This window comes from Pungitius pungitius, unplaced genomic scaffold (genome assembly GCF_949316345.1).
Source record: "Pungitius pungitius unplaced genomic scaffold, fPunPun2.1 scaffold_29, whole genome shotgun sequence".
NCBI lineage: Eukaryota > Metazoa > Chordata > Actinopteri > Perciformes > Gasterosteidae > Pungitius > Pungitius pungitius.
The window spans coordinates 191,128-208,531 of NW_026909812.1; the positions used below are offsets into that span (position 1 = coordinate 191,128).

Here is a 17,404-nt window from a genome sequence, read left to right on the forward strand (position 1 = left end):
TCAAATGGCCTGACGATGGTACGGACGTAAGCCACCTTTCATCTTCTTCCTATTGCATCTCTTCTACAATGTGAAATTTTTTTTACAATTGTGTAGGTGTACAATCTACGGCGCTGGGCGGCTTTCAGAGAGAGAAGTGAAAAAGCTTACGGCACCTGGGATTCCCAGGCGGTCTTCCATCCAGGTACTAACCAGGCCCTGCTCTGCTTAGCTTCCGAGATCAGACGAGATCGGGCGGAACCAGAGAGGTATGGACGTAAGCTGCTTTTCATCTTTTTCCTAATCCTTTAAAACGTGTCAAAGATAATCAGAAGTTTCTTTTTCTAAAATTGAAGCAGTTGTTAGCATTGGCAAGAGAGGTTCCTAAAGCCTGAAGGTAACTTTACTTTTCTTCACTGGCAATTCTAACATGTTGGGTTAGCACCTGTATTTCAACGGCTAAATTACAAACAACAGTATGCCAATCGTAAATGTTGACCAACACTAATTTAGCAATCATGAAACGGAATCATTTTGGATAATATTGTCTAATTTCCTTTCATATCCAACGTTAAAACAGGTGTACAATCTGCGGCGCTCGGCGGCTTTCGGAGAGAGAAGTGAAAAAGCTTACGGCACCTGGGATTCCCAGGCGGTCTTCCATCCAGGTACTAACCAGGCCCTGCTCTGCTTAGCTTCCGAGATCAGACGAGATCGGGCGGAACCAGAGAGGTATGGCCGTAAGCTGCTTTTTATCTTTTTCCTAATCCTTTATAATGCGTCAATGAATTATGACACGCCAGCCGTTGGCATCTTTGTGTGGGTTAAATAAGGGTATGCAAAGAAGGCTGTGACATCCCATGCCGAAAATTGGATGGACTAGAGAAGACCCGCCCAGGGGTCCCAGCCAATCGGTGAATGGCCATTGCAGTCCCCGCCACCTCAAATGGCCTGACGATGGTACGGACGTAAGCCACCTTTCATCTTCTTCCTATTGCATCTCTTCTACCATGTGAAATTTTTTTTACAATTGTGTAGGTGTACAATTTACGGCGCTGGGCGGCTTTCGGAGAGAGAAGTGAAAAAGCTTACGGCACCTGGGATTCCCAGGCGGTCTTCCATCCAGGTACTAACCAGGCCCTGCTCTGCTTAGCTTCCGAGATCAGACGAGATCGGGCGGAACCAGAGAGGTATGGACGTAAGCTGTTTTTCATCTTTTTCCTAATCCTTTAAAACGTGTCAAAGATAATCAGAAGTTTCTTTTTCTAAAATTGAAGCAGTTCTTAGCATTGGCAAGAGAGGTTCCTAAAGCCTGAAGGTAACTTTACTTTTCTTCACTGGCAATTCTAACATGTTGGGTTAGCACCTGTATTTCAACGGCTAAATTACAAACAACAGTATGCCAATCGTAAATGTTGACCAACACTAATTTAGCAATCATGAAACGGAATCATTTTGGATAATATTGTCTAATTTCCTTTCATATCCAACGTTAAAACAGGTGTACAATCTGCGGCGCTCGGCGGCTTTCGGAGAGAGAAGTGAAAAAGCTTACGGCACCTGGGATTCCCAGGCGGTCTTCCATCCAGGTACTAACCAGGCCCTGCTCTGCTTAGCTTCCGAGATCAGACGAGATCGGGCGGAACCAGAGAGGTATGGCCGTAAGCTGCTTTTTATCTTTTTCCTAATCCTTTATAATGCGTCAATGAATTATGACACGCCAGCCGTTGGCATCTTTGTGTGGGTTAAATAAGGGTATGCAAAGAAGGCTGTGACATCCCATGCCGAAAATTGGATGGACTAGAGAAGACCCGCCCAGGAGTCCCAGCCAATCGGTGAATGGCCATTGCAGTCCCCGCCACCTCAAATGGCCTGACGATGGTATGGACGTAAGCCACCTTTCATCTTCTTCCTATTGCATCTCTTCTACAATGTGAATTTTTTTTTACAATTGTGTAGGTGTACAATCTACGGCGCTGGGCGGCTTTCAGAGAGAGAAGTGAAAAAGCTTACGGCACCTGGGATTCCCAGGCGGTCTTCCATCCAGGTACTAACCAGGCCCTGCTCTGCTTAGCTTCCGAGATCAGACGAGATCGGGCGGAACCAGAGAGGTATGGACGTAAGCTGCTTTTCATCTTTTTCCTAATCCTTTAAAACGTGTCAAAGATAATCAGAAGTTTCTTTTTCTAAAATTGAAGCAGTTGTTAGCATTGGCAAGAGAGGTTCCTAAAGCCTGAAGGTAACTTTACTTTTCTTCACTGGCAATTCTAACATGTTGGGTTAGCACCTGTATTTCAACGGCTAAATTACAAACAACAGTATGCCAATCGTAAATGTTGACCAACACTAATTTAGCAATCATGAAACGGAATCATTTTGGATAATATTGTCTAATTTCCTTTCATATCCAACGTTAAAACAGGTGTACAATCTGCGGCGCTCGGCGGCTTTCGGAGAGAGAAGTGAAAAAGCTTACGGCACCTGGGATTCCCAGGCGGTCTTCCATCCAGGTACTAACCAGGCCCTGCTCTGCTTAGCTTCCGAGATCAGACGAGATCGGGCGGAACCAGAGAGGTATGGACGTAAGCTGCTTTTCATCTTTTTCCTAATCCTTTAAAACGTGTCAAAGATAATCAGAAGTTTCTTTTTCTAAAATTGAAGCAGTTGTTAGCATTGGCAAGAGAGGTTCCTAAAGCCTGAAGGTAACTTTACTTTTCTTCACTGGCAATTCTAACATGTTGGGTTAGCACCTGTATTTCAACGGCTAAATTACAAACAACAGTATGCCAATCGTAAATGTTGACCAACACTAATTTAGCAATCATGAAACGGAATCATTTTGGATAATATTGTCTAATTTCCTTTCATATCCAACGTTAAAACAGGTGTACAATCTGCGGCGCTCGGCGGCTTTCGGAGAGAGAAGTGAAAAAGATTACGGCACCTGGGATTCCCAGGCGGTCTTCCATCCAGGTACTAACCAGGCCCTGCTCTGCTTAGCTTCCGAGATCAGACGAGATCGGGCGGAACCAGAGAGGTATGGCCGTAAGCTGCTTTTTATCTTTTTCCTAATCCTTTATAATGCGTCAATGAATTATGACACGCCAGCCGTTGGCATCTTTGTGTGGGTTAAATAAGGGTATGCAAAGAAGGCTGTGACATCCCATGCCGAAAATTGGATGGACTAGAGAAGACCCGCCCAGGGGTCCCAGCCAATCGGTGAATGGCCATTGCAGTCCCCGCCACCTCAAATGGCCTGACGATGGTACGGACGTAAGCCACCTTTCATCTTCTTCCTATTGCATCTCTTCTACCATGTGAAATTTTTTTTACAATTGTGTAGGTGTACAATTTACGGCGCTGGGCGGCTTTCGGAGAGAGAAGTGAAAAAGCTTACGGCACCTGGGATTCCCAGGCGGTCTTCCATCCAGGTACTAACCAGGCCCTGCTCTGCTTAGCTTCCGAGATCAGACGAGATCGGGCGGAACCAGAGAGGTATGGACGTAAGCTGTTTTTCATCTTTTTCCTAATCCTTTAAAACGTGTCAAAGATAATCAGAAGTTTCTTTTTCTAAAATTGAAGCAGTTGTTAGCATTGGCAAGAGAGGTTCCTAAAGCCTGAAGGTAACTTTACTTTTCTTCACTGGCAATTCTAACATGTTGGGTTAGCACCTGTATTTCAACGGCTAAATTACAAACAACAGTATGCCAATCGTAAATGTTGACCAACACTAATTTAGCAATCATGAAACGGAATCATTTTGGATAATATTGTCTAATTTCCTTTCATATCCAACGTTAAAACAGGTGTACAATCTGCGGCGCTCGGCGGCTTTCGGAGAGAGAAGTGAAAAAGCTTACGGCACCTGGGATTCCCAGGCGGTCTTCCATCCAGGTACTAACCAGGCCCTGCTCTGCTTAGCTTCCGAGATCAGACGAGATCGGGCGGAACCAGAGAGGTATGGCCGTAAGCTGCTTTTTATCTTTTTCCTAATCCTTTATAATGCGTCAATGAATTATGACACGCCAGCCGTTGGCATCTTTGTGTGGGTTAAATAAGGGTATGCAAAGAAGGCTGTGACATCCCATGCCGAAAATTGGATGGACTAGAGAAGACCCGCCCAGGAGTCCCAGCCAATCGGTGAATGGCCATTGCAGTCCCCGCCACCTCAAATGGCCTGACGATGGTATGGACGTAAGCCACCTTTCATCTTCTTCCTATTGCATCTCTTCTACAATGTGAATTTTTTTTTACAATTGTGTAGGTGTACAATCTACGGCGCTGGGCGGCTTTCAGAGAGAGAAGTGAAAAAGCTTACGGCACCTGGGATTCCCAGGCGGTCTTCCATCCAGGTACTAACCAGGCCCTGCTCTGCTTAGCTTCCGAGATCAGACGAGATCGGGCGGAACCAGAGAGGTATGGACGTAAGCTGCTTTTCATCTTTTTCCTAATCCTTTAAAACGTGTCAAAGATAATCAGAAGTTTCTTTTTCTAAAATTGAAGCAGTTGTTAGCATTGGCAAGAGAGGTTCCTAAAGCCTGAAGGTAACTTTACTTTTCTTCACTGGCAATTCTAACATGTTGGGTTAGCACCTGTATTTCAACGGCTAAATTACAAACAACAGTATGCCAATCGTAAATGTTGACCAACACTAATTTAGCAATCATGAAACGGAATCATTTTGGATAATATTGTCTAATTTCCTTTCATATCCAACGTTAAAACAGGTGTACAATCTGCGGCGCTCGGCGGCTTTCGGAGAGAGAAGTGAAAAAGCTTACGGCACCTGGGATTCCCAGGCGGTCTTCCATCCAGGTACTAACCAGGCCCTGCTCTGCTTAGCTTCCGAGATCAGACGAGATCGGGCGGAACCAGAGAGGTATGGACGTAAGCTGCTTTTCATCTTTTTCCTAATCCTTTAAAACGTGTCAAAGATAATCAGAAGTTTCTTTTTCTAAAATTGAAGCAGTTGTTAGCATTGGCAAGAGAGGTTCCTAAAGCCTGAAGGTAACTTTACTTTTCTTCACTGGCAATTCTAACATGTTGGGTTAGCACCTGTATTTCAACGGCTAAATTACAAACAACAGTATGCCAATCGTAAATGTTGACCAACACTAATTTAGCAATCATGAAACGGAATGATTTTGGATAATATTGTCTAATTTCCTTTCATATCCAACGTTAAAACAGGTGTACAATCTGCGGCGCTCGGCGGCTTTCGGAGAGAGAAGTGAAAAAGCTTACGGCACCTGGGATTCCCAGGCGGTCTTCCATCCAGGTACTAACCAGGCCCTGCTCTGCTTAGCTTCCGAGATCAGACGAGATCGGGCGGAACCAGAGAGGTATGGCCGTAAGCTGCTTTTTATCTTTTTCCTAATCCTTTATAATGCGTCAATGAATTATGACACGCCAGCCGTTGGCATCTTTGTGTGGGTTAAATAAGGGTATGCAAAGAAGGCTGTGACATCCCATGCCGAAAATTGGATGGACTAGAGAAGACCCGCCCAGGAGTCCCAGCCAATCGGTGAATGGCCATTGCAGTCCCCGCCACCTCAAATGGCCTGACGATGGTACGGACGTAAGCCACCTTTCATCTTCTTCCTATTGCATCTCTTCTACAATGTGAAATTTTTTTTACAATTGTGTAGGTGTACAATCTACGGCGCTGGGCGGCTTTCAGAGAGAGAAGTGAAAAAGCTTACGGCACCTGGGATTCCCAGGCGGTCTTCCATCCAGGTACTAACCAGGCCCTGCTCTGCTTAGCTTCCGAGATCAGACGAGATCGGGCGGAACCAGAGAGGTATGGACGTAAGCTGCTTTTCATCTTTTTCCTAATCCTTTAAAACGTGTCAAAGATAATCAGAAGTTTCTTTTTCTAAAATTGAAGCAGTTGTTAGCATTGGCAAGAGAGGTTCCTAAAGCCTGAAGGTAACTTTACTTTTCTTCACTGGCAATTCTAACATGTTGGGTTAGCACCTGTATTTCAACGGCTAAATTACAAACAACAGTATGCCAATCGTAAATGTTGACCAACACTAATTTAGCAATCATGAAACGGAATCATTTTGGATAATATTGTCTAATTTCCTTTCATATCCAACGTTAAAACAGGTGTACAATCTGCGGCGCTCGGCGGCTTTCGGAGAGAGAAGTGAAAAAGCTTACGGCACCTGGGATTCCCAGGCGGTCTTCCATCCAGGTACTAACCAGGCCCTGCTCTGCTTAGCTTCCGAGATCAGACGAGATCGGGCGGAACCAGAGAGGTATGGCCGTAAGCTGCTTTTTATCTTTTTCCTAATCCTTTATAATGCGTCAATGAATTATGACACGCCAGCCGTTGGCATCTTTGTGTGGGTTAAATAAGGGTATGCAAAGAAGGCTGTGACATCCCATGCCGAAAATTGGATGGACTAGAGAAGACCCGCCCAGGGGTCCCAGCCAATCGGTGAATGGCCATTGCAGTCCCCGCCACCTCAAATGGCCTGACGATGGTACGGACGTAAGCCACCTTTCATCTTCTTCCTATTGCATCTCTTCTACCATGTGAAATTTTTTTTACAATTGTGTAGGTGTACAATTTACGGCGCTGGGCGGCTTTCGGAGAGAGAAGTGAAAAAGCTTACGGCACCTGGGATTCCCAGGCGGTCTTCCATCCAGGTACTAACCAGGCCCTGCTCTGCTTAGCTTCCGAGATCAGACGAGATCGGGCGGAACCAGAGAGGTATGGACGTAAGCTGTTTTTCATCTTTTTCCTAATCCTTTAAAACGTGTCAAAGATAATCAGAAGTTTCTTTTTCTAAAATTGAAGCAGTTCTTAGCATTGGCAAGAGAGGTTCCTAAAGCCTGAAGGTAACTTTACTTTTCTTCACTGGCAATTCTAACATGTTGGGTTAGCACCTGTATTTCAACGGCTAAATTACAAACAACAGTATGCCAATCGTAAATGTTGACCAACACTAATTTAGCAATCATGAAACGGAATCATTTTGGATAATATTGTCTAATTTCCTTTCATATCCAACGTTAAAACAGGTGTACAATCTGCGGCGCTCGGCGGCTTTCGGAGAGAGAAGTGAAAAAGCTTACGGCACCTGGGATTCCCAGGCGGTCTTCCATCCAGGTACTAACCAGGCCCTGCTCTGCTTAGCTTCCGAGATCAGACGAGATCGGGCGGAACCAGAGAGGTATGGCCGTAAGCTGCTTTTTATCTTTTTCCTAATCCTTTATAATGCGTCAATGAATTATGACACGCCAGCCGTTGGCATCTTTGTGTGGGTTAAATAAGGGTATGCAAAGAAGGCTGTGACATCCCATGCCGAAAATTGGATGGACTAGAGAAGACCCGCCCAGGAGTCCCAGCCAATCGGTGAATGGCCATTGCAGTCCCCGCCACCTCAAATGGCCTGACGATGGTATGGACGTAAGCCACCTTTCATCTTCTTCCTATTGCATCTCTTCTACAATGTGAATTTTTTTTTACAATTGTGTAGGTGTACAATCTACGGCGCTGGGCGGCTTTCAGAGAGAGAAGTGAAAAAGCTTACGGCACCTGGGATTCCCAGGCGGTCTTCCATCCAGGTACTAACCAGGCCCTGCTCTGCTTAGCTTCCGAGATCAGACGAGATCGGGCGGAACCAGAGAGGTATGGACGTAAGCTGCTTTTCATCTTTTTCCTAATCCTTTAAAACGTGTCAAAGATAATCAGAAGTTTCTTTTTCTAAAATTGAAGCAGTTCTTAGCATTGGCAAGAGAGGTTCCTAAAGCCTGAAGGTAACTTTACTTTTCTTCACTGGCAATTCTAACATGTTGGGTTAGCACCTGTATTTCAACGGCTAAATTACAAACAACAGTATGCCAATCGTAAATGTTGACCAACACTAATTTAGCAATCATGAAACGGAATGATTTTGGATAATATTGTCTAATTTCCTTTCATATCCAACGTTAAAACAGGTGTACAATCTGCGGCGCTCGGCGGCTTTCGGAGAGAGAAGTGAAAAAGCTTACGGCACCTGGGATTCCCAGGCGGTCTTCCATCCAGGTACTAACCAGGCCCTGCTCTGCTTAGCTTCCGAGATCAGACGAGATCGGGCGGAACCAGAGAGGTATGGACGTAAGCTGCTTTTCATCTTTTTCCTAATCCTTTAAAACGTGTCAAAGATAATCAGAAGTTTCTTTTTCTAAAATTGAAGCAGTTGTTAGCATTGGCAAGAGAGGTTCCTAAAGCCTGAAGGTAACTTTACTTTTCTTCACTGGCAATTCTAACATGTTGGGTTAGCACCTGTATTTCAACGGCTAAATTACAAACAACAGTATGCCAATCGTAAATGTTGACCAACACTAATTTAGCAATCATGAAACGGAATCATTTTGGATAATATTGTCTAATTTCCTTTCATATCCAACGTTAAAACAGGTGTACAATCTGCGGCGCTCGGCGGCTTTCGGAGAGAGAAGTGAAAAAGCTTACGGCACCTGGGATTCCCAGGCGGTCTTCCATCCAGGTACTAACCAGGCCCTGCTCTGCTTAGCTTCCGAGATCAGACGAGATCGGGCGGAACCAGAGAGGTATGGCCGTAAGCTGCTTTTTATCTTTTTCCTAATCCTTTATAATGCGTCAATGAATTATGACACGCCAGCCGTTGGCATCTTTGTGTGGGTTAAATAAGGGTATGCAAAGAAGGCTGTGACATCCCATGCCGAAAATTGGATGGACTAGAGAAGACCCGCCCAGGAGTCCCAGCCAATCGGTGAATGGCCATTGCAGTCCCCGCCACCTCAAATGGCCTGACGATGGTACGGACGTAAGCCACCTTTCATCTTCTTCCTATTGCATCTCTTCTACAATGTGAAATTTTTTTTACAATTGTGTAGGTGTACAATCTACGGCGCTGGGCGGCTTTCAGAGAGAGAAGTGAAAAAGCTTACGGCACCTGGGATTCCCAGGCGGTCTTCCATCCAGGTACTAACCAGGCCCTGCTCTGCTTAGCTTCCGAGATCAGACGAGATCGGGCGGAACCAGAGAGGTATGGACGTAAGCTGCTTTTCATCTTTTTCCTAATCCTTTAAAACGTGTCAAAGATAATCAGAAGTTTCTTTTTCTAAAATTGAAGCAGTTGTTAGCATTGGCAAGAGAGGTTCCTAAAGCCTGAAGGTAACTTTACTTTTCTTCACTGGCAATTCTAACATGTTGGGTTAGCACCTGTATTTCAACGGCTAAATTACAAACAACAGTATGCCAATCGTAAATGTTGACCAACACTAATTTAGCAATCATGAAACGGAATCATTTTGGATAATATTGTCTAATTTCCTTTCATATCCAACGTTAAAACAGGTGTACAATCTGCGGCGCTCGGCGGCTTTCGGAGAGAGAAGTGAAAAAGCTTACGGCACCTGGGATTCCCAGGCGGTCTTCCATCCAGGTACTAACCAGGCCCTGCTCTGCTTAGCTTCCGAGATCAGACGAGATCGGGCGGAACCAGAGAGGTATGGCCGTAAGCTGCTTTTTATCTTTTTCCTAATCCTTTATAATGCGTCAATGAATTATGACACGCCAGCCGTTGGCATCTTTGTGTGGGTTAAATAAGGGTATGCAAAGAAGGCTGTGACATCCCATGCCGAAAATTGGATGGACTAGAGAAGACCCGCCCAGGGGTCCCAGCCAATCGGTGAATGGCCATTGCAGTCCCCGCCACCTCAAATGGCCTGACGATGGTACGGACGTAAGCCACCTTTCATCTTCTTCCTATTGCATCTCTTCTACCATGTGAAATTTTTTTTACAATTGTGTAGGTGTACAATTTACGGCGCTGGGCGGCTTTCGGAGAGAGAAGTGAAAAAGCTTACGGCACCTGGGATTCCCAGGCGGTCTTCCATCCAGGTACTAACCAGGCCCTGCTCTGCTTAGCTTCCGAGATCAGACGAGATCGGGCGGAACCAGAGAGGTATGGACGTAAGCTGTTTTTCATCTTTTTCCTAATCCTTTAAAACGTGTCAAAGATAATCAGAAGTTTCTTTTTCTAAAATTGAAGCAGTTGTTAGCATTGGCAAGAGAGGTTCCTAAAGCCTGAAGGTAACTTTACTTTTCTTCACTGGCAATTCTAACATGTTGGGTTAGCACCTGTATTTCAACGGCTAAATTACAAACAACAGTATGCCAATCGTAAATGTTGACCAACACTAATTTAGCAATCATGAAACGGAATCATTTTGGATAATATTGTCTAATTTCCTTTCATATCCAACGTTAAAACAGGTGTACAATCTGCGGCGCTCGGCGGCTTTCGGAGAGAGAAGTGAAAAAGCTTACGGCACCTGGGATTCCCAGGCGGTCTTCCATCCAGGTACTAACCAGGCCCTGCTCTGCTTAGCTTCCGAGATCAGACGAGATCGGGCGGAACCAGAGAGGTATGGCCGTAAGCTGCTTTTTATCTTTTTCCTAATCCTTTATAATGCGTCAATGAATTATGACACGCCAGCCGTTGGCATCTTTGTGTGGGTTAAATAAGGGTATGCAAAGAAGGCTGTGACATCCCATGCCGAAAATTGGATGGACTAGAGAAGACCCGCCCAGGAGTCCCAGCCAATCGGTGAATGGCCATTGCAGTCCCCGCCACCTCAAATGGCCTGACGATGGTACGGACGTAAGCCACCTTTCATCTTCTTCCTATTGCATCTCTTCTACAATGTGAAATTTTTTTTACAATTGTGTAGGTGTACAATCTACGGCGCTGGGCGGCTTTCAGAGAGAGAAGTGAAAAAGCTTACGGCACCTGGGATTCCCAGGCGGTCTTCCATCCAGGTACTAACCAGGCCCTGCTCTGCTTAGCTTCCGAGATCAGACGAGATCGGGCGGAACCAGAGAGGTATGGACGTAAGCTGCTTTTCATCTTTTTCCTAATCCTTTAAAACGTGTCAAAGATAATCAGAAGTTTCTTTTTCTAAAATTGAAGCAGTTGTTAGCATTGGCAAGAGAGGTTCCTAAAGCCTGAAGGTAACTTTACTTTTCTTCACTGGCAATTCTAACATGTTGGGTTAGCACCTGTATTTCAACGGCTAAATTACAAACAACAGTATGCCAATCGTAAATGTTGACCAACACTAATTTAGCAATCATGAAACGGAATCATTTTGGATAATATTGTCTAATTTCCTTTCATATCCAACGTTAAAACAGGTGTACAATCTGCGGCGCTCGGCGGCTTTCGGAGAGAGAAGTGAAAAAGCTTACGGCACCTGGGATTCCCAGGCGGTCTTCCATCCAGGTACTAACCAGGCCCTGCTCTGCTTAGCTTCCGAGATCAGACGAGATCGGGCGGAACCAGAGAGGTATGGCCGTAAGCTGCTTTTTATCTTTTTCCTAATCCTTTATAATGCGTCAATGAATTATGACACGCCAGCCGTTGGCATCTTTGTGTGGGTTAAATAAGGGTATGCAAAGAAGGCTGTGACATCCCATGCCGAAAATTGGATGGACTAGAGAAGACCCGCCCAGGAGTCCCAGCCAATCGGTGAATGGCCATTGCAGTCCCCGCCACCTCAAATGGCCTGACGATGGTATGGACGTAAGCCACCTTTCATCTTCTTCCTATTGCATCTCTTCTACAATGTGAATTTTTTTTTACAATTGTGTAGGTGTACAATCTACGGCGCTGGGCGGCTTTCAGAGAGAGAAGTGAAAAAGCTTACGGCACCTGGGATTCCCAGGCGGTCTTCCATCCAGGTACTAACCAGGCCCTGCTCTGCTTAGCTTCCGAGATCAGACGAGATCGGGCGGAACCAGAGAGGTATGGACGTAAGCTGCTTTTCATCTTTTTCCTAATCCTTTAAAACGTGTCAAAGATAATCAGAAGTTTCTTTTTCTAAAATTGAAGCAGTTCTTAGCATTGGCAAGAGAGGTTCCTAAAGCCTGAAGGTAACTTTACTTTTCTTCACTGGCAATTCTAACATGTTGGGTTAGCACCTGTATTTCAACGGCTAAATTACAAACAACAGTATGCCAATCGTAAATGTTGACCAACACTAATTTAGCAATCATGAAACGGAATGATTTTGGATAATATTGTCTAATTTCCTTTCATATCCAACGTTAAAACAGGTGTACAATCTGCGGCGCTCGGCGGCTTTCGGAGAGAGAAGTGAAAAAGCTTACGGCACCTGGGATTCCCAGGCGGTCTTCCATCCAGGTACTAACCAGGCCCTGCTCTGCTTAGCTTCCGAGATCAGACGAGATCGGGCGGAACCAGAGAGGTATGGACGTAAGCTGCTTTTCATCTTTTTCCTAATCCTTTAAAACGTGTCAAAGATAATCAGAAGTTTCTTTTTCTAAAATTGAAGCAGTTGTTAGCATTGGCAAGAGAGGTTCCTAAAGCCTGAAGGTAACTTTACTTTTCTTCACTGGCAATTCTAACATGTTGGGTTAGCACCTGTATTTCAACGGCTAAATTACAAACAACAGTATGCCAATCGTAAATGTTGACCAACACTAATTTAGCAATCATGAAACGGAATCATTTTGGATAATATTGTCTAATTTCCTTTCATATCCAACGTTAAAACAGGTGTACAATCTGCGGCGCTCGGCGGCTTTCGGAGAGAGAAGTGAAAAAGCTTACGGCACCTGGGATTCCCAGGCGGTCTTCCATCCAGGTACTAACCAGGCCCTGCTCTGCTTAGCTTCCGAGATCAGACGAGATCGGGCGGAACCAGAGAGGTATGGCCGTAAGCTGCTTTTTATCTTTTTCCTAATCCTTTATAATGCGTCAATGAATTATGACACGCCAGCCGTTGGCATCTTTGTGTGGGTTAAATAAGGGTATGCAAAGAAGGCTGTGACATCCCATGCCGAAAATTGGATGGACTAGAGAAGACCCGCCCAGGAGTCCCAGCCAATCGGTGAATGGCCATTGCAGTCCCCGCCACCTCAAATGGCCTGACGATGGTACGGACGTAAGCCACCTTTCATCTTCTTCCTATTGCATCTCTTCTACAATGTGAAATTTTTTTTACAATTGTGTAGGTGTACAATCTACGGCGCTGGGCGGCTTTCAGAGAGAGAAGTGAAAAAGCTTACGGCACCTGGGATTCCCAGGCGGTCTTCCATCCAGGTACTAACCAGGCCCTGCTCTGCTTAGCTTCCGAGATCAGACGAGATCGGGCGGAACCAGAGAGGTATGGACGTAAGCTGCTTTTCATCTTTTTCCTAATCCTTTAAAACGTGTCAAAGATAATCAGAAGTTTCTTTTTCTAAAATTGAAGCAGTTGTTAGCATTGGCAAGAGAGGTTCCTAAAGCCTGAAGGTAACTTTACTTTTCTTCACTGGCAATTCTAACATGTTGGGTTAGCACCTGTATTTCAACGGCTAAATTACAAACAACAGTATGCCAATCGTAAATGTTGACCAACACTAATTTAGCAATCATGAAACGGAATCATTTTGGATAATATTGTCTAATTTCCTTTCATATCCAACGTTAAAACAGGTGTACAATCTGCGGCGCTCGGCGGCTTTCGGAGAGAGAAGTGAAAAAGCTTACGGCACCTGGGATTCCCAGGCGGTCTTCCATCCAGGTACTAACCAGGCCCTGCTCTGCTTAGCTTCCGAGATCAGACGAGATCGGGCGGAACCAGAGAGGTATGGCCGTAAGCTGCTTTTTATCTTTTTCCTAATCCTTTATAATGCGTCAATGAATTATGACACGCCAGCCGTTGGCATCTTTGTGTGGGTTAAATAAGGGTATGCAAAGAAGGCTGTGACATCCCATGCCGAAAATTGGATGGACTAGAGAAGACCCGCCCAGGAGTCCCAGCCAATCGGTGAATGGCCATTGCAGTCCCCGCCACCTCAAATGGCCTGACGATGGTATGGACGTAAGCCACCTTTCATCTTCTTCCTATTGCATCTCTTCTACAATGTGAATTTTTTTTTACAATTGTGTAGGTGTACAATCTACGGCGCTGGGCGGCTTTCAGAGAGAGAAGTGAAAAAGCTTACGGCACCTGGGATTCCCAGGCGGTCTTCCATCCAGGTACTAACCAGGCCCTGCTCTGCTTAGCTTCCGAGATCAGACGAGATCGGGCGGAACCAGAGAGGTATGGACGTAAGCTGCTTTTCATCTTTTTCCTAATCCTTTAAAACGTGTCAAAGATAATCAGAAGTTTCTTTTTCTAAAATTGAAGCAGTTCTTAGCATTGGCAAGAGAGGTTCCTAAAGCCTGAAGGTAACTTTACTTTTCTTCACTGGCAATTCTAACATGTTGGGTTAGCACCTGTATTTCAACGGCTAAATTACAAACAACAGTATGCCAATCGTAAATGTTGACCAACACTAATTTAGCAATCATGAAACGGAATGATTTTGGATAATATTGTCTAATTTCCTTTCATATCCAACGTTAAAACAGGTGTACAATCTGCGGCGCTCGGCGGCTTTCGGAGAGAGAAGTGAAAAAGCTTACGGCACCTGGGATTCCCAGGCGGTCTTCCATCCAGGTACTAACCAGGCCCTGCTCTGCTTAGCTTCCGAGATCAGACGAGATCGGGCGGAACCAGAGAGGTATGGACGTAAGCTGCTTTTCATCTTTTTCCTAATCCTTTAAAACGTGTCAAAGATAATCAGAAGTTTCTTTTTCTAAAATTGAAGCAGTTGTTAGCATTGGCAAGAGAGGTTCCTAAAGCCTGAAGGTAACTTTACTTTTCTTCACTGGCAATTCTAACATGTTGGGTTAGCACCTGTATTTCAACGGCTAAATTACAAACAACAGTATGCCAATCGTAAATGTTGACCAACACTAATTTAGCAATCATGAAACGGAATCATTTTGGATAATATTGTCTAATTTCCTTTCATATCCAACGTTAAAACAGGTGTACAATCTGCGGCGCTCGGCGGCTTTCGGAGAGAGAAGTGAAAAAGCTTACGGCACCTGGGATTCCCAGGCGGTCTTCCATCCAGGTACTAACCAGGCCCTGCTCTGCTTAGCTTCCGAGATCAGACGAGATCGGGCGGAACCAGAGAGGTATGGCCGTAAGCTGCTTTTTATCTTTTTCCTAATCCTTTATAATGCGTCAATGAATTATGACACGCCAGCCGTTGGCATCTTTGTGTGGGTTAAATAAGGGTATGCAAAGAAGGCTGTGACATCCCATGCCGAAAATTGGATGGACTAGAGAAGACCCGCCCAGGGGTCCCAGCCAATCGGTGAATGGCCATTGCAGTCCCCGCCACCTCAAATGGCCTGACGATGGTACGGACGTAAGCCACCTTTCATCTTCTTCCTATTGCATCTCTTCTACCATGTGAAATTTTTTTTACAATTGTGTAGGTGTACAATTTACGGCGCTGGGCGGCTTTCGGAGAGAGAAGTGAAAAAGCTTACGGCACCTGGGATTCCCAGGCGGTCTTCCATCCAGGTACTAACCAGGCCCTGCTCTGCTTAGCTTCCGAGATCAGACGAGATCGGGCGGAACCAGAGAGGTATGGACGTAAGCTGTTTTTCATCTTTTTCCTAATCCTTTAAAACGTGTCAAAGATAATCAGAAGTTTCTTTTTCTAAAATTGAAGCAGTTGTTAGCATTGGCAAGAGAGGTTCCTAAAGCCTGAAGGTAACTTTACTTTTCTTCACTGGCAATTCTAACATGTTGGGTTAGCACCTGTATTTCAACGGCTAAATTACAAACAACAGTATGCCAATCGTAAATGTTGACCAACACTAATTTAGCAATCATGAAACGGAATGATTTTGGATAATATTGTCTAATTTCCTTTCATATCCAACGTTAAAACAGGTGTACAATCTGCGGCGCTCGGCGGCTTTCGGAGAGAGAAGTGAAAAAGCTTACGGCACCTGGGATTCCCAGGCGGTCTTCCATCCAGGTACTAACCAGGCCCTGCTCTGCTTAGCTTCCGAGATCAGACGAGATCGGGCGGAACCAGAGAGGTATGGCCGTAAGCTGCTTTTTATCTTTTTCCTAATCCTTTATAATGCGTCAATGAATTATGACACGCCAGCCGTTGGCATCTTTGTGTGGGTTAAATAAGGGTATGCAAAGAAGGCTGTGACATCCCATGCCGAAAATTGGATGGACTAGAGAAGACCCGCCCAGGAGTCCCAGCCAATCGGTGAATGGCCATTGCAGTCCCCGCCACCTCAAATGGCCTGACGATGGTACGGACGTAAGCCACCTTTCATCTTCTTCCTATTGCATCTCTTCTACAATGTGAAATTTTTTTTACAATTGTGTAGGTGTACAATCTACGGCGCTGGGCGGCTTTCAGAGAGAGAAGTGAAAAAGCTTACGGCACCTGGGATTCCCAGGCGGTCTTCCATCCAGGTACTAACCAGGCCCTGCTCTGCTTAGCTTCCGAGATCAGACGAGATCGGGCGGAACCAGAGAGGTATGGACGTAAGCTGCTTTTCATCTTTTTCCTAATCCTTTAAAACGTGTCAAAGATAATCAGAAGTTTCTTTTTCTAAAATTGAAGCAGTTGTTAGCATTGGCAAGAGAGGTTCCTAAAGCCTGAAGGTAACTTTACTTTTCTTCACTGGCAATTCTAACATGTTGGGTTAGCACCTGTATTTCAACGGCTAAATTACAAACAACAGTATGCCAATCGTAAATGTTGACCAACACTAATTTAGCAATCATGAAACGGAATCATTTTGGATAATATTGTCTAATTTCCTTTCATATCCAACGTTAAAACAGGTGTACAATCTGCGGCGCTCGGCGGCTTTCGGAGAGAGAAGTGAAAAAGCTTACGGCACCTGGGATTCCCAGGCGGTCTTCCATCCAGGTACTAACCAGGCCCTGCTCTGCTTAGCTTCCGAGATCAGACGAGATCGGGCGGAACCAGAGAGGTATGGCCGTAAGCTGCTTTTTATCTTTTTCCTAATCCTTTATAATGCGTCAATGAATTATGACACGCCAGCCGTTGGCATCTTTGTGTGGGTTAAATAAGGGTATGCAAAGAAGGCTGTGACATCCCATGCCGAAAATTGGATGGACTAGAGAAGACCCGCCCAGGAGTCCCAGCCAATCGGTGAATGGCCATTGCAGTCCCCGCCACCTCAAATGGCCTGACGATGGTATGGACGTAAGCCACCTTTCATCTTCTTCCTATTGCATCTCTTCTACAATGTGAATTTTTTTTTACAATTGTGTAGGTGTACAATCTACGGCGCTGGGCGGCTTTCAGAGAGAGAAGTGAAAAAGCTTACGGCACCTGGGATTCCCAGGCGGTCTTCCATCCAGGTACTAACCAGGCCCTGCTCTGCTTAGCTTCCGAGATCAGACGAGATCGGGCGGAACCAGAGAGGTATGGACGTAAGCTGCTTTTCATCTTTTTCCTAATCCTTTAAAACGTGTCAAAGATAATCAGAAGTTTCTTTTTCTAAAATTGAAGCAGTTCTTAGCATTGGCA

The 17,404-nt window shown here is 45.1% G+C and overlaps 38 non-coding genes across 38 annotated transcripts; all 38 read right to left on the reverse strand.

Moving 5' to 3' along the window:
- Positions 1–143: 143 nt before the first annotated feature.
- LOC134111310 (5S ribosomal RNA) lies at positions 144–262 on the reverse strand. Its single transcript, XR_009944693.1, has one exon. It is a non-coding gene; the product is annotated as a 5S ribosomal RNA (ribosomal RNA).
- A 344-nt stretch (positions 263–606) lies between these two features.
- On the reverse strand, positions 607–725 carry LOC134111677 (5S ribosomal RNA). The gene has a single exon (XR_009945021.1). It is a non-coding gene; the product is annotated as a 5S ribosomal RNA (ribosomal RNA).
- A 339-nt stretch (positions 726–1,064) lies between these two features.
- LOC134111311 (5S ribosomal RNA) lies at positions 1,065–1,183 on the reverse strand. Its single transcript, XR_009944694.1, has one exon. It is a non-coding gene; the product is annotated as a 5S ribosomal RNA (ribosomal RNA).
- A 344-nt stretch (positions 1,184–1,527) lies between these two features.
- Positions 1,528–1,646, reverse strand: LOC134111678 (5S ribosomal RNA). Its single transcript, XR_009945022.1, has one exon. It is a non-coding gene; the product is annotated as a 5S ribosomal RNA (ribosomal RNA).
- Positions 1,647–1,985: 339 nt separating this feature from the next.
- On the reverse strand, positions 1,986–2,104 carry LOC134111312 (5S ribosomal RNA). Its single transcript, XR_009944695.1, has one exon. It is a non-coding gene; the product is annotated as a 5S ribosomal RNA (ribosomal RNA).
- Positions 2,105–2,448: 344 nt separating this feature from the next.
- LOC134111313 (5S ribosomal RNA) lies at positions 2,449–2,567 on the reverse strand. Its single transcript, XR_009944696.1, has one exon. It is a non-coding gene; the product is annotated as a 5S ribosomal RNA (ribosomal RNA).
- Positions 2,568–2,911: 344 nt separating this feature from the next.
- On the reverse strand, positions 2,912–3,030 carry LOC134111153 (5S ribosomal RNA). Its single transcript, XR_009944536.1, has one exon. It is a non-coding gene; the product is annotated as a 5S ribosomal RNA (ribosomal RNA).
- Positions 3,031–3,369: 339 nt separating this feature from the next.
- On the reverse strand, positions 3,370–3,488 carry LOC134111314 (5S ribosomal RNA). Its single transcript, XR_009944697.1, has one exon. It is a non-coding gene; the product is annotated as a 5S ribosomal RNA (ribosomal RNA).
- Positions 3,489–3,832: 344 nt separating this feature from the next.
- On the reverse strand, positions 3,833–3,951 carry LOC134111679 (5S ribosomal RNA). The gene has a single exon (XR_009945023.1). It is a non-coding gene; the product is annotated as a 5S ribosomal RNA (ribosomal RNA).
- Positions 3,952–4,290: 339 nt separating this feature from the next.
- LOC134111315 (5S ribosomal RNA) lies at positions 4,291–4,409 on the reverse strand. The gene has a single exon (XR_009944698.1). It is a non-coding gene; the product is annotated as a 5S ribosomal RNA (ribosomal RNA).
- Positions 4,410–4,753: 344 nt separating this feature from the next.
- Positions 4,754–4,872, reverse strand: LOC134111316 (5S ribosomal RNA). The gene has a single exon (XR_009944699.1). It is a non-coding gene; the product is annotated as a 5S ribosomal RNA (ribosomal RNA).
- Positions 4,873–5,216: 344 nt separating this feature from the next.
- LOC134111680 (5S ribosomal RNA) lies at positions 5,217–5,335 on the reverse strand. Its single transcript, XR_009945024.1, has one exon. It is a non-coding gene; the product is annotated as a 5S ribosomal RNA (ribosomal RNA).
- A 339-nt stretch (positions 5,336–5,674) lies between these two features.
- On the reverse strand, positions 5,675–5,793 carry LOC134111317 (5S ribosomal RNA). The gene has a single exon (XR_009944700.1). It is a non-coding gene; the product is annotated as a 5S ribosomal RNA (ribosomal RNA).
- A 344-nt stretch (positions 5,794–6,137) lies between these two features.
- LOC134111681 (5S ribosomal RNA) lies at positions 6,138–6,256 on the reverse strand. Its single transcript, XR_009945025.1, has one exon. It is a non-coding gene; the product is annotated as a 5S ribosomal RNA (ribosomal RNA).
- A 339-nt stretch (positions 6,257–6,595) lies between these two features.
- LOC134111318 (5S ribosomal RNA) lies at positions 6,596–6,714 on the reverse strand. The gene has a single exon (XR_009944701.1). It is a non-coding gene; the product is annotated as a 5S ribosomal RNA (ribosomal RNA).
- A 344-nt stretch (positions 6,715–7,058) lies between these two features.
- Positions 7,059–7,177, reverse strand: LOC134111682 (5S ribosomal RNA). The gene has a single exon (XR_009945026.1). It is a non-coding gene; the product is annotated as a 5S ribosomal RNA (ribosomal RNA).
- A 339-nt stretch (positions 7,178–7,516) lies between these two features.
- Positions 7,517–7,635, reverse strand: LOC134111320 (5S ribosomal RNA). The gene has a single exon (XR_009944703.1). It is a non-coding gene; the product is annotated as a 5S ribosomal RNA (ribosomal RNA).
- A 344-nt stretch (positions 7,636–7,979) lies between these two features.
- On the reverse strand, positions 7,980–8,098 carry LOC134111321 (5S ribosomal RNA). Its single transcript, XR_009944704.1, has one exon. It is a non-coding gene; the product is annotated as a 5S ribosomal RNA (ribosomal RNA).
- Positions 8,099–8,442: 344 nt separating this feature from the next.
- On the reverse strand, positions 8,443–8,561 carry LOC134111683 (5S ribosomal RNA). Its single transcript, XR_009945027.1, has one exon. It is a non-coding gene; the product is annotated as a 5S ribosomal RNA (ribosomal RNA).
- A 339-nt stretch (positions 8,562–8,900) lies between these two features.
- Positions 8,901–9,019, reverse strand: LOC134111322 (5S ribosomal RNA). The gene has a single exon (XR_009944705.1). It is a non-coding gene; the product is annotated as a 5S ribosomal RNA (ribosomal RNA).
- A 344-nt stretch (positions 9,020–9,363) lies between these two features.
- LOC134111684 (5S ribosomal RNA) lies at positions 9,364–9,482 on the reverse strand. Its single transcript, XR_009945028.1, has one exon. It is a non-coding gene; the product is annotated as a 5S ribosomal RNA (ribosomal RNA).
- A 339-nt stretch (positions 9,483–9,821) lies between these two features.
- On the reverse strand, positions 9,822–9,940 carry LOC134111323 (5S ribosomal RNA). The gene has a single exon (XR_009944706.1). It is a non-coding gene; the product is annotated as a 5S ribosomal RNA (ribosomal RNA).
- A 344-nt stretch (positions 9,941–10,284) lies between these two features.
- LOC134111685 (5S ribosomal RNA) lies at positions 10,285–10,403 on the reverse strand. Its single transcript, XR_009945029.1, has one exon. It is a non-coding gene; the product is annotated as a 5S ribosomal RNA (ribosomal RNA).
- Positions 10,404–10,742: 339 nt separating this feature from the next.
- LOC134111324 (5S ribosomal RNA) lies at positions 10,743–10,861 on the reverse strand. The gene has a single exon (XR_009944707.1). It is a non-coding gene; the product is annotated as a 5S ribosomal RNA (ribosomal RNA).
- Positions 10,862–11,205: 344 nt separating this feature from the next.
- Positions 11,206–11,324, reverse strand: LOC134111686 (5S ribosomal RNA). The gene has a single exon (XR_009945030.1). It is a non-coding gene; the product is annotated as a 5S ribosomal RNA (ribosomal RNA).
- Positions 11,325–11,663: 339 nt separating this feature from the next.
- LOC134111325 (5S ribosomal RNA) lies at positions 11,664–11,782 on the reverse strand. Its single transcript, XR_009944708.1, has one exon. It is a non-coding gene; the product is annotated as a 5S ribosomal RNA (ribosomal RNA).
- Positions 11,783–12,126: 344 nt separating this feature from the next.
- LOC134111326 (5S ribosomal RNA) lies at positions 12,127–12,245 on the reverse strand. The gene has a single exon (XR_009944709.1). It is a non-coding gene; the product is annotated as a 5S ribosomal RNA (ribosomal RNA).
- A 344-nt stretch (positions 12,246–12,589) lies between these two features.
- On the reverse strand, positions 12,590–12,708 carry LOC134111688 (5S ribosomal RNA). Its single transcript, XR_009945032.1, has one exon. It is a non-coding gene; the product is annotated as a 5S ribosomal RNA (ribosomal RNA).
- A 339-nt stretch (positions 12,709–13,047) lies between these two features.
- On the reverse strand, positions 13,048–13,166 carry LOC134111327 (5S ribosomal RNA). The gene has a single exon (XR_009944710.1). It is a non-coding gene; the product is annotated as a 5S ribosomal RNA (ribosomal RNA).
- Positions 13,167–13,510: 344 nt separating this feature from the next.
- On the reverse strand, positions 13,511–13,629 carry LOC134111689 (5S ribosomal RNA). Its single transcript, XR_009945033.1, has one exon. It is a non-coding gene; the product is annotated as a 5S ribosomal RNA (ribosomal RNA).
- A 339-nt stretch (positions 13,630–13,968) lies between these two features.
- LOC134111328 (5S ribosomal RNA) lies at positions 13,969–14,087 on the reverse strand. Its single transcript, XR_009944711.1, has one exon. It is a non-coding gene; the product is annotated as a 5S ribosomal RNA (ribosomal RNA).
- Positions 14,088–14,431: 344 nt separating this feature from the next.
- Positions 14,432–14,550, reverse strand: LOC134111329 (5S ribosomal RNA). The gene has a single exon (XR_009944712.1). It is a non-coding gene; the product is annotated as a 5S ribosomal RNA (ribosomal RNA).
- Positions 14,551–14,894: 344 nt separating this feature from the next.
- LOC134111690 (5S ribosomal RNA) lies at positions 14,895–15,013 on the reverse strand. Its single transcript, XR_009945034.1, has one exon. It is a non-coding gene; the product is annotated as a 5S ribosomal RNA (ribosomal RNA).
- Positions 15,014–15,352: 339 nt separating this feature from the next.
- On the reverse strand, positions 15,353–15,471 carry LOC134111331 (5S ribosomal RNA). The gene has a single exon (XR_009944714.1). It is a non-coding gene; the product is annotated as a 5S ribosomal RNA (ribosomal RNA).
- A 344-nt stretch (positions 15,472–15,815) lies between these two features.
- Positions 15,816–15,934, reverse strand: LOC134111691 (5S ribosomal RNA). Its single transcript, XR_009945035.1, has one exon. It is a non-coding gene; the product is annotated as a 5S ribosomal RNA (ribosomal RNA).
- A 339-nt stretch (positions 15,935–16,273) lies between these two features.
- LOC134111332 (5S ribosomal RNA) lies at positions 16,274–16,392 on the reverse strand. Its single transcript, XR_009944715.1, has one exon. It is a non-coding gene; the product is annotated as a 5S ribosomal RNA (ribosomal RNA).
- Positions 16,393–16,736: 344 nt separating this feature from the next.
- LOC134111692 (5S ribosomal RNA) lies at positions 16,737–16,855 on the reverse strand. Its single transcript, XR_009945036.1, has one exon. It is a non-coding gene; the product is annotated as a 5S ribosomal RNA (ribosomal RNA).
- Positions 16,856–17,194: 339 nt separating this feature from the next.
- LOC134111333 (5S ribosomal RNA) lies at positions 17,195–17,313 on the reverse strand. Its single transcript, XR_009944716.1, has one exon. It is a non-coding gene; the product is annotated as a 5S ribosomal RNA (ribosomal RNA).
- Between the last annotated feature and the right edge of the window lie 91 nt (positions 17,314–17,404).